This window comes from Lepidochelys olivacea (assembly GCF_965140295.1).
Source record: "Lepidochelys olivacea isolate rLepOli2 genome assembly, chromosome: 5".
Classification (NCBI taxonomy): domain Eukaryota; kingdom Metazoa; phylum Chordata; order Testudines; family Cheloniidae; genus Lepidochelys; species Lepidochelys olivacea.
The window spans coordinates 75,785,050-75,797,601 of record NC_140415.1 but is presented as its reverse complement, the minus strand read 5'-3'; the positions used below and the strand labels follow the sequence as shown (position 1 = coordinate 75,797,601).

The window sequence follows — 12,552 nt, the reverse complement described above, 5'->3', positions numbered from 1 at the left end:
GCAGAAAATGAAGTGGAAGCTTTCCCTCTATTATTACCAGGTTTAAATGGCCTCTTTCTCTGTTGTTGATGTTGGGAGCATGATGTTGAGACTGGTAATGATAGGTCCTTCTTTGATAATGATAAGGAATTGATGAAGAAGAAGAAGGTGGGGTATTGTCTTTGGTATCTAAATAGTGGAGCTGAATACAATCTCTTCACTGTATTAAAGAAACTTAAAGATCTAACTGTAGATCTTACATTTTTCATTTTCTCCTGAACCTCATAAGTACACTAAACAGACCCTCTCTTTCAAAAGGAAGATCATCTATCATCATCTTTGTCTCATGTGGAAGTGGGGACTTAACCATGCATGTCATCTTCGTGCAATAGCCAATGTTGTTGCCCTAGCTGAAACATCTGAAGAGTCAAATGCCACATTCAACTGCTGTTTAGCAACAGTCTGTGTCTCCATCAAAATAGCATTTTCTACCCCTTTATGTTTCTCTGGTAGGGCATTAAGAAACTAAGACACTATTCTCCACAGATGAGATTGGTACCTAGCCATGACAGTGTCATAATTAGATATGTGCATAACTAATGTAACTGAAGAAATTATTTTTCTGCCAAATACATCTGAACTTTCCCCCTCTTTATTAGATGGAGATAGATTTGGATACTTCTGTCTTTGAAGTGATGCCCCAACCATGAATAAAGAGATGGATGAGTATGAAACATAGCAAGCCCTTCCCAAGACAATTGATATAATTTGTCTGCTTTTCTTGATAAAGACTGAACAGATGAGGGAGTATTCCAGATTGTTTTTGTTGGTTGAAACAACCCTTCCAACAAAGGAAGTGAAACACTATGCCTACTGGCTGCCCACAAAAATGTCAAAAACAGAATGGGACAATTCCTTATCAAAAACTGAGGGAATACCTACAGCATCCTGTGAGGGCAATGATGCTGAAATGTCCCACACATTTTCATCTGGAGAAGACAAATCCACAGAACCTGGATCAGACTTTTTGAGCTCCAATAATTCTTCCTCAGACAATAGCTCCCTTACTTCTGTAGGTAACTTATCCAGAATTAGTTGCATTGGCAGTTCCACATCCTTTGGATCCAACAATTGAATGTCCTCTTGGCAGAAAATTGGTGAAGCTCTATTCCTATACAGGTGCAGGAAATGGCCAGTGGGTCATTTAACCCAGGGGATACTTGCCTTTGAGGCCAAAAGCCCATAGATGGATCTGGTTGGAAATACCTTTTGCATATGGATCTGGCAATTATGTATGAGACTGTCTATAATATTGTTTCTCTGGATCTGATCATAGAATCATAGGACTGGAAGGGACTTTAGAGAGATTATCTAGTCCAGACCCCTGCATTCATCAAAGGACTAAATATTATCTAGACCATTCCTGACAGGTGTTTGTCTAACCTGCTCTTAAAAATCTCAGTGATGGAGATTCCACAACCTCCCTAGGCAATTTATTGCAGTGCTTAACCACCCTGACAGTTAGGAAATTTTTCCTAACTTCCAACCTAAACCCTCCTTGCTGCAATTTAAGTGCATTGCTTCTTGTCCTATCTTCAGAGGTTAAGAACAACAATTTTTCTCCCTACTTTTTGTAACAACCTTTTACCTACTTGAAAACTGTTATCATGTCCCCTCTGTCTTCTCTTTTCCAGACTAAACAAACCCAATTTTTTCAATCTTCCCTCATAGGTCATGCTTTCTAGACCTTTAATCATTTTTGTTGCTCTTCTCTGGACTCTCTCCAGTTTGTCCACATCCTTTCTGAAATGTGGCGCCCAGAACTGGACACAATACTCCAGTTGAGGCCTAATCAGCACAGAGAAGAAGTAATTCTTCCACTCTAGTGTCTTGCTTACAACACTCCTGCTAAAACATCCCAGAATGATGTTCACTTTTTTTGCAACAGCGTTACACTGTTGATTCATATTTAGCTTGTGGTCCACTATGACCTGCAGATCCCTTTCTGCAGTACTCCTTCCTAGGCAGTCATTTTCCATTTTGTATGTGTGTAACTGATTGTTCCTTCCTAAATGGAGTACTTTGCATTTTATCCTTACTGAATTTCATCCTATTTACTTCAGATCATTTCTCCAGTTTTTCCAGATCATTTTGAATTTTAATCCTATCCTCCAGATCACTTGCAACCCCTCCCAGCTTGGTATTGTCCACAAACTTTATAAGTGTACTCTCTATGCCATTATCTAAATCATTGCTGAAGATATTGAACAGAACCAGACCCAGAACTGATCCCTGTGGGAGCCCATTTGTTTTATCCTTCCAGCATGACTGTGAACCACTCTCTGGGAATGGTTCTGCAACCAGTTTTGCAACCACCTTATATTGGCTCCATCTAGGTTGCATTTCCCTAGTTTGTTTATGAGAAGGTCATGTGAGACAGTATCAAAAGCTTTACTAAAGTCAAGATATACCACTTCCCACCTATCCACAAGGCTTGTGACAGAAGAAAGCTGTCAAAGAAAGCTATCAGGTTGGTTTGGCATGATTTATTCTTGACAAATCCATGCTGACTGTTACCTATCACCTTATTATCTTCTAGACGTTTGCAAATTGATTGCTTAATTATTTGCTCCATTACCTTTCCAGGTACAGAAGTTAAGTTGACTGGTCTGTAATTCCCTGGGTTGTCCTTATTTCCCTTTTTATAGGTGGGCACTATATTTGCCCTTGTCCAGTCTTCTGGAATCTCTCCTGTCTTCCATGACTTTTCAAAGATAATTACTAATGGCTCAGATATCTCCTCAGTCAGCTCCTTGAGTATTCTAGGATGCAGTTCATCAGGCCCTGGTGACTTGAAGACATCTAATTTTTCTAAGTAATTTTTAACTTGTCCAACCTTCTTGGTGAAAACTGAAACCAAGACGTCATTAAGCACCTCTGGCATTTCCACATTTTCTGTTATTGTATTTCCCCCCTCATTGAGTAATGGTCCAACCCTGTCCTTGGTCTTCCTCTTGCTTCTAATGTATTTGTAGAATGTTTTCTTGTTACCCTTTATGTCTCTAGCTAGTTTGATCTCGTTTTGTGCCTTGGCCTTTCTAATTTTGTCCCTACATACTTGTGTTATTTGTTTATATTCATCCTTTGTAATTTGACCTCTGATCTGCATCTCTTTCCCAATCCCAGTACCTTTATGGTTCAGATAGAACTGGAGACGATAATCCCCTATGAAAAGGGAGTGTAAAGAAAACTTTGTCTGAGATCCAGAAGGGGTCTTGGGTGATGGAAGTAGAGGAGAAACACTGACTTCTTCTAGCTTTTTGCTGACTCCCGGGGGAAGCAGCTATTGGGATCAGTTGTAACCAAACATCCAGTATCTGCTCAGAAGAAATGCCTGGCTCAGTTATTGGCTGAATTGGAGACAGAGCCAATCAATGAACCATTGCCTTAACTGTTATCTGTTGTGGTACTGTGCTGGTGCCAATTCCTAAATCTTTATTAGTTCTTTTCATTGTCAGTTCCTGAGCTCTTGCTTTTGAAGCCCATTTATCTGGATTCAACATGATTGGCTCCAAAGAGGAATGTCTCCTGATCCTATCTTGAGGACATGTATCCAAGCCAGATTTCTTAAAAGTCTATCTTGTTACCAGATTTGCCCATTACTTTGGGGTATGCTCATTTATTAGGGTTACTCTTCTGGGGGAGGGGGGTTCAATGTATATCAATGTACTGCTTGTATCACTTGTGTTCTCATACGGAGCTCTACTTCTCCCTGCTGCAAGTTCCCTCCCAATGGAGCTAGCCTGCAGGACCTAAATTCCAGCCCCAGAATCAAATGAACACACACATATTAACAGAACGCATCTGAGAGGACTGGGTTAATCAGCACTCCCAAGCTGACCCCTTATATGTCCCTGGACTCAATAGGCTGGGTCAAGCAGCACCTCCAAGCTATCACCCTCATATGCCATCGGTACTGCACCGGAATAGAGCACGCCTGAGCAGGCTGGATCAAGCAGCACTTTCAATCTGCCACCCTAATATGTCCCTGGACTCAGCAGACTGGGTTGAGCAGCACTTCCAAGCTGCTACCATCATATGTGCCAGGTTCAGAACGTCTCTTTCCCCACTTTCACGTTACAATTGTTCTGGTAGTAACCCACTTGATGAGCAAACCCCGCAGGATTTTTGGGCACTGCAGGGATCTTTTAGCTTAGGTACAAGGAGTGTTGCTGCAGAGAGAATGAGGAACCCAAAAAAAACCCCCCATGGTGGCGGGGGGAAGAGAGAGAAAGAGAGAAGCAACCAGCTTAATAATGAAAATTATTTATTGCCAGGTAATAGCCATAGAGGAGCCAAACAAACAAAACAGTTATAATATTAAATCTAACTTAAACTTGATTATAAAAGTCAGGTTTAGAAAACTATAACTTATCACACAAGTCAGGGTCAGAAGGCTATAGTTTTAGAAAGAGAGAGAGCTGGGTTCTCACCACTCCATGAAGCTTGAATCGATTGGGGGTCCCAGGTGGTGGGGGTAGCTGAGGTTCCGGAGTTTTGATGCCAGGCAGAGCCCCCAGCATGATCAGTCAGGAGAAGATGAAGTCCCAATGAAACTGAAGCAGATTTTGGATCCAAGCCTCAGAACGCTTACTTGAGCATAGGTAGAGAAATAACAATGGTTCAAGGGAGAACACTAGATTTGTTTATGTGTAAATAAGGGAGTATACCAAAGTTGTTTTGTTCAGGCTAGACCACAGGAGCTGATCATTCCTGGCTTTCGGCGGTGTTCCTTGGAGGGAGCTCACAATGCAATTAGGGAGCTTCACTATTTTGGATACCAATAAAGGATTTATTACTAGAATTGGTCTGATAACTACTGAGCTTGGTGTGTGCAGGGGTGGGTTCATTAACGTCTGGAGCAGTGATCCTCCACCATGCAGTGCTTCCCTGCTTTTCTGGTCCCAGAATTCCATGCGGTTCTTGCCTTGGAATCTCTGTTCTCCAGTCTGTATGCTAATGGAGATGCCTCCTTGTTCCATCTTGGATGCAAATGAGGCTAGGGGAGTTTCCTTAATCCTGTCATCCTTATCCCAGGGGTTTAGGTGTGTCTCACACTGCCTTTTCGTTGCTTTTTGTAAGTCTTCTGATTGGTTTTGGTTCAAGCTGAGGCTGAGGGGGTGGGGAAGGTCTTTCGTGAGTCAGACAGGCTCAGTTCTGTGCCCTGGTTCCCCAAGAACAATCTAGGGAACAATCTAGATGAGACTTTCTCTTGTGGACTGAATCTTTGCAAAGAGGCCGACATCGAAAATGACCAGACATTCAGAAGGAGACAGCTAGGGTGCTGAGCATGAATTGGGTTGGAAACAGAGGCTGATGCCTTGGTCATCTTCTTCTCACCTTACTTTTCTTGGATCCTGTAGTACTAGGCAACAAGGAGGATCTGTCCTTCTTCCTGGATGAATCATTCGGATCTAAAACAGTTCTCTGAGATCTGGCGAAGCTCTGTGATCTTTCCATTCTGGATGGTGTCACTGACAGGGCCTCATGCAGTAAAATTATCTGGAATCTATTCTGTCTTTTGTTCTTCAGTCAAAAGTTGAGCAAATAGAGCATTTGGAGGGAGAGTGCCACTCTCCTAAACACACCAGGCATCTAGCATGTGCATCCAGTGCTGGGAATGCTGCTAGACATGAGATGCATCTCTTTAATCCAGAATTTTTTGGTTCTGGTATCTTAATTAACTTCTGTAACTGATATTGTAATTAACTTTTGTAACTGATGCTACTAATTAACTACTTAACACGGATCCAGAAGAATCCTGAAGCAACTTTATAAACTGATCCATGGGTCACTGTTGACAGAACTGAGGTGGCTGGAGCACGATGCCCCTTTAATACCCTCACCCTGGAAAGCTCAATGTGCACTGATGGGATGGGTGGAGGCAGCACATGAGAGCTCCATTGGCTACTAGTAGCCAGAATTCTACCATTCAGGCTGCACTGTTTGGAGGATTCCATGAGTGGGACTATGCAGAGGTCACTCAAAAGAGAACCACCAAATATTACAAGACTTATAATGAAATTGAGAGAGTTGGCAATATTGCTTATATAGTCTCTTTCCATGGTGTTAGCTGCTCCTAAGAAAAAGAAGAAAGATTCAGTTTGAATAAGGCGAGCAGGATATTTGACTCTGATCACCTCTCCATGCTCACCGGGTAGATAAATAAGACTTTAGAAATCATCCTCATCTGTCAGAATATGTCTAATCTTGTTCCTGTTTTAGAATATGTCTAAGCTTGTTCCTGTCAGAATATCTCTAAGCTTGGCAAAAACAATAGCGTAAGTTATGTGAACAGAAAGTATATAAGCATTCAGAAATCTGATATTAAGGATCAGATGTCTAGATATTGACCTCTATCACAGTAATGTTCTGAGAAGACAAATTTTATAGGCAAGAACAAATAATAGTAGAATTTAAGTAGTGTTTAAGGAATAGACAAATGAAGTAATATATAAGGAGGCTTGTGTTTCATTAGTTGCTGAGCTTTCTAGAAATGCTAGCATTGTTTAATTTGTCTTTTTTGCAGATCAAAGGAATAGAAGAGAAATTCAGGAAGGAGGAGGGATGTGGTCATGACTCTAACACTGACTTCAAGTGGTTTAGTTCTCCCCATGCTCAGGTATTTTTATTTTTTTCCCTGTCCCTCTTTAAGCTACAGAACGTTTGCCTTTTGGATGCATGAGCTAGCGACTGCTCCTAGTAACTGTGTCCAATTCCATTTGCAAAATTCTATTTTTATTAGCAATTTTACAGACATAGAAGAAAGCAGTTAGTTAAAAGATACAGTCGTTTAAAAGACTAAACACACCTGCATGTATATTATGGAAAGGATCACTAAAATGGCAAGAAACTTAATTATGGAATTTTAAAAAGTTACTGAATCCTGCATTCACAGATAAATCCACTTTCTCTTGTTCTTTCAGCCTAAAACTGTTTCTCCTATTTGTATATCCCAGTGCATGTATATAATCCTTGGGTTTTTCATAGATTCATAGATTCATAGATATTTAGGTCAGAAGGGACCATTATGATCATCTAGTCTGACCTCCTGCACAACGCAGGCCACAGAATTTCACCCACCACTCCTGCGAAAGACCTCTCACCTATGTCTGAGCTATTGAAGTACTCAGATCGTGGTTTAAAGGCCCTTTGTGTCTGAGTAGGAGATGTGCTTCATTTCTACAGTGTGTGTAGCCATGAGTGCATTTGAACCATTTTAGTAACATGTCTTCAACTGGTTTTTATTACTATCATGACAGATTATGTAGCTCTTTTTGTTGTTTATTTGTATTTGTCTTTTTGTTGTCATACTCTCTCTATAAAATCAACATGGACTTTTGCAAAAAGATTCTTTTTAAAAACAAATTGTTATGGTCTAAATACATATGGATGTGATTCTGCCATTTTTGCTCTACAAGTAGCCCCAGTGGGTGGTAGAATCTGGCCCTATGTAATTTAAAGGTTAATAAGTATGTTATAACATATTTATATAAACCCAATAAAGATGTGCTGGTGCACTCATTTCAGAAACAGCGTATACTCAAGTCCTGCAATGGACACCCACAGAAATTGTCCTTAGTCACATGACCCGCTCCATTGGGTGAGATGTGTAGAGTGAGTAGGGACTACTCATGTGAATATTTGCAGTATTGAGCTCACTTTATAGTTATCATGGAAAGTACAATTGTCTTTGTAGTTTGGCTGTTTAAGAGTGTGTTTGTTATTCCCCATGTGAATTGATAGATTTTGCATGTTGTCCTTAGAGAACATGTATGAAGTGACCATAACGAATCTATATCATCGATCCATCATGTTTTGTATTTGACCTTAAGAAATCGCCTACACTGGGTACCTCAAAGAAAGCAACCCCGCCCCTGCAAACCTTGCAATATCCCAGGCCATTTGTGGAATCCTACACAAGGAGTGGGGTGAGGGTAGAGGTAAGGGTAGGATTTGTTCCTGATCCCAGCTGGTGATCATTTTATAGATCCTTTCATCCTTGAAGCATGAGATTTGATTTCCTCATATCTTTTTGTTCTGCCTCAAGTAGCTGTATCTGTAATTCATACTCATTAATTCATCTAATCCCATAATCCAAAAAGGAAGTGCGGTCGTTTTATAGTCCTCTCTTTTCCATTATAGAAAGGAAGGATTAGATTTTCAAAACAGCATGGAAGACAGATAGTCTAGTGGATAGAGTATTAGATTGGGGGTTGGGAGATGTGGGTGCTATTCTTAAATCTGCCAGTGGCCTGCTGGTGACCAGGGTTATGTCACTTAACCTTTCTGTACCTCAGTTACACCATCTGTAAAATGGAGATAATGATACCGACTGCCTTTTTAAAGTGCCTTTGTAAAGTGCTACTGAAGAAAAGCGCTATATAAGAGGTAGCTATTATCATTATTTCAATGGGATTTATGTGTCAAAGCCACTTAAGCTCTTTTGAAAATTCCATACCAAATCTTACTCTGTGTAAGATACTATTCTTTGGGCAGTAGACCCCAACATCACAAGGCCACCTTTTCCCAGCCAAGATCAGGTAAGTTTCCAGTTAGTAATTAATTTTTTTCCTTTTATTGGTTTATGCTAAAACTCTCCTGTTCCTTTCCTGTTTTAATGTATGTTGTTTCCGAATAGTTTCAAAGGATTTTCATGACTTCAAACAAAGAATTAAACTTTGGATCAATTTCTAAGGGAGAGATTAATTTGTTCATTTAGCTGGATAGAGGCTTTGCATAAAAATATTAACTCCACAATTCTTTTCTTTGCCCGTCTTAAACACCAAACCAATGTATTTCCATTCAAGAGAAAAAGACCCTTATAAAGTACAAACATAGAAATGGTAGGGAAAATAAAAAGGAATATTAAACTGTTCTTCTAACAAGTTGAGTGTAAAAGTATAATTAGGCAGACCAAAAAAGAATTTGAAGAGTGACTAGCAAAGAACACAGACACCACCAGCAACATTTTTTTTTAAAATTCATCAGAAGCAGGACGCCTGCCAAACAATCTGTATGGCCACTGGATGATTGCTGTACTAAAGGAGCACTCAGTGAAATGAAGGCCCTTAAGGATCAGCTAAATCAATTCTTTGCATTGGTCTTAACTGCAGAGGCTAGGAGGGAGATTCCCACACCTCAGCCATTATTTTTAGATAGCAAATATCCCTGATTGAGGTATCAGTAGAGCAAGTTTTGGAACAAACTGATAAATTAAACAGTAATAAGTCACCAGGATCAGATGGTATTCACCCAAGAGTTCTGAAGAAACTCAAATATGAAATTGTAAAATTATTAACCTTGGTATATAACCTATCATTTAAATCAGCCTCTGTACCAGATGACTAGTGGATAGCTAATGTAAGGGAGATTTTTAAAAGAGGCTCTAGAAGCCATGCTGGCAATTACAGGCTGGTAAGCCTATCTTCAGTACCAGGCAAATTGGTTGAAACTATAGTAAAGAACAGAATTATCAGCCACATAGATTAACGTGATGTGTTGGGGAACAGTCAACACGGCTTTTGTAAAGGGAAATCATGCCTCACCACTCTATTAGAATTTTTTTAAGGAGTGTAGTCAACAAACATGTGGACAAGGATGATCCAGCTGATACAGTGTACTTGGACTTTCAGAAAGCTTTTGACATCGTCCTTCATGGATAGCTCTTAAGAAAAGTAAGCAGTCACGGGATATGAGGGAAGGTGATCTTATGGATCATTAACTGGTTTAAATATAGGAAATAAAGGGTCGGAATAAATGGTCTATTTTCACAGTGGAGAGAAATAACTAGTGGAGCCCCACAAGGATCTGTAATAGGACCAGAGGTCTTCAACATCTAAATAAATTTTCTGGAAAAAGGGGGTAAACAGTGAGGAGACAAAGTTTGCAGATGGTACAAAGTTACTCAAGATAAGTCCAAAGCTGACTGCAAAGAGTTACGAAGGGATCTCACAAAACTGGGTGACTGGGCAACAAAAATAGCAGATGAAATTCAGTGTTGGAAAGTAATGCACGCTGGGAAACATAATCCCAACTGTACATACAAAATGATGGGGACTAAATTAGCTGTTACCACTTAAAAAAGATCTTGGAGTAATTGTGGATAGTTCTCTGAAAACAGCCACTTAATGTGCAGTGGCAGTCAAAAAAGCTACCAGAATATTGGGAATCATAAGGAAAGGGACAGATAATAAGACAGAAAATATAATAATGCCACTATATAAAAGCCCACACTTTGAATACAGTGTGCAGTTCTGTTCCCCCCATCTCAGAAATAATATATTAGAAAAGGAAAAAGTACAGAAAAGAGCAACAAAATTATCAAGGGTATGGAACAACTTCCATATGAGGAGAGATTAAAAAGATTGGGATTGTTCAATTTAGCAAAGGGGGATATGATAGAGGTCTTTAAAATCATAAATGGTGCAGAGAAAGTGAATAAGGAAATGTTATGTTTCAGAGTAACAGCCGTGTTAGTCTGTATTCGCAAAAAGAAAAGGAGTACTTGTGGCACCTTAGAGACTAACCAATTTATTTGAGCATGAGCTTTCGTGAGCTACAGCTCACTTCATCGGATGCATGCCGTGGAAACTGTAGCAGACTTTATATATACACAGAGAATATGAAAAAATACCTCCTCCCACCCCACTGCCAGCTGGTAATAGCTTATCTAAAGTGATCACCAGGTGGGTCATTTCCAGCACAAATCCAGGTTTTCTCACCCTCCACCCCCCACCACACAGATTCACTCTCCTGTTGGTGATAGCCCATCCAAAGTGACAACTCTTTACACAATGTGCATGATAATAAAGTTGGGCCATTTCCTGCACAAATCCAGGTTCTCTCACCCCCTCACCCCCCTCCCAAAAACCAGACACACAAACTCACTATCCTGCTGGTAATAGCTCATCCAAAGTGACCATTCTCCCTATAATGTGCATAATTAAGGTGGGCCATTTCCAGCACAAATCCAGGTTTTCTCACATCCCCCCCACCCCCATACACACACAAACTCACTCTCCTGCTGGTAAAACCCCTTCAAAACTGACCACTCTTGGAGGAGAGTGAGTTTGTGTGTGTATGGGGGTGGGGGGATGTGAGAAAACCTGGATTTGTGCTGGAAATGGCCCACCTTAATTATGCACATTATAGGGAGAATGGTCACTTTGGATGAGCTATTACCAGCAGGATAGTGAGTTTGTGTGTCTGGTTTTTGGGAGGGGGGTGAGGGGGTGAGAGAACCTGGATTTGTGCAGGAAATGGCCCAACTTTATTATCATGCACATTGTGTAAAGAGTTGTCACTTTGGATGGGCTATCACCAGCAGAAGAGTGAATCTGTGTGTGGGGGGGTGGAGGGTGAGAAAACCTGGATTTGTGCTTGAAATGGCCCTCCTGGTGATCACTTTAGATAAGCTATTACCAGCTGGACAGTGGGGTGGGAGGAGGTATTTTTTTCATATTCTCTGTGTATATATAAAGTCTGCTACAGTTTCCACGGCATGCATCCGATGAAGTGAGCTGTAGCTCACGAAAGCTCATGCTCAAATAAATTGGTTAGTCTCTAAGGTGCCACAAGTACTCCTTTTCTTTTTTTAAGGAAATGTTATGTTGCCCTTCACATAACACAAGAAGAAGGGGTTACCCAATTAAATTAATAGTCAGCAGGTTTAAAACAAACAAAAGGCAGTGCTTCTTCACACAACACACAGTCAACCTATGGAACTTGTTGACAGGGGATGCTGTGAAGGCCAAAAGTATAACTGCATTTAAAAAAATTAGATACATTCATGGAGGACAGGTCCATCAATGGTTGTTAGCTAAGATAGTTAGGGATGCAATGCTAGGCTCTGGGTGTCCCTACACCTCCAACTTCCAGAAGATGGGACTGGATGACATGAGATGGATCATTTGATACATTGCTCTGTTCTGTTTAATTCCTGTTGAAGCATCTGGCATTGGCCACAGTCAGAAGACTGGATACTGGCCTAGATAGACCATTGATCTGACCCAGTGTGGCCATTCTTATGTTACTCATACCCACCATGTCTTTGGCAGTAGTCCCTATCTGATTCAAACCTGAGGCTCCATTACCATCTCACACATATATAGTGATTTTAGCTTAATTGGTGCTGACTGGGGGAGCTGTCATCAGTGGTCATTCAGCTCTATTGCTGCCCTCTGTGACTTTATGAAGAGCTGCCTTGCTGCTGCCTTTGCACCACCTCTTGCCGCAAAGTCATCTCTGCATGTTCTCTTTGCAAAGTCTTCAGTGCAGGGGGGCTATATAGGATAGTTCAGCCGAGTCCTTGCTGCAAAATAGGAATCCTTTCCCTCTTCTTTCAGTTCAGTCCTACCCCACCAATTTGGAGTTTGTATGCAGGTCTGGTGACTCCCCAATTGTCACTTGGAGAAAGCTTATGCAAATAAACACACCCTATAGCTGCATTTTCCCTGTTCACCAACAGATGGTGACAGAGAGCTCCATGGAGTTTCTGTCCATCAACAGTAG

The 12,552-nt window shown here is 40.8% G+C and overlaps 1 long non-coding RNA gene across 10 annotated transcripts in view; it reads left to right on the top strand.

Annotated features, from left to right (window-relative positions):
* The window catches only part of LOC311521381, a 161,068-nt gene that overhangs the window by 112,820 nt on the left and 35,696 nt on the right, over positions 1–12,552 (top strand). For all 10 annotated transcript variants that reach the window (XR_014711869.1, XR_014711870.1, XR_014711871.1 and 7 more), the window contains one exon: positions 6,569–6,661. This is a non-coding gene — a long non-coding RNA (uncharacterized lncRNA). The remainder of the gene's footprint in view (positions 1–6,568; positions 6,662–12,552) is intronic.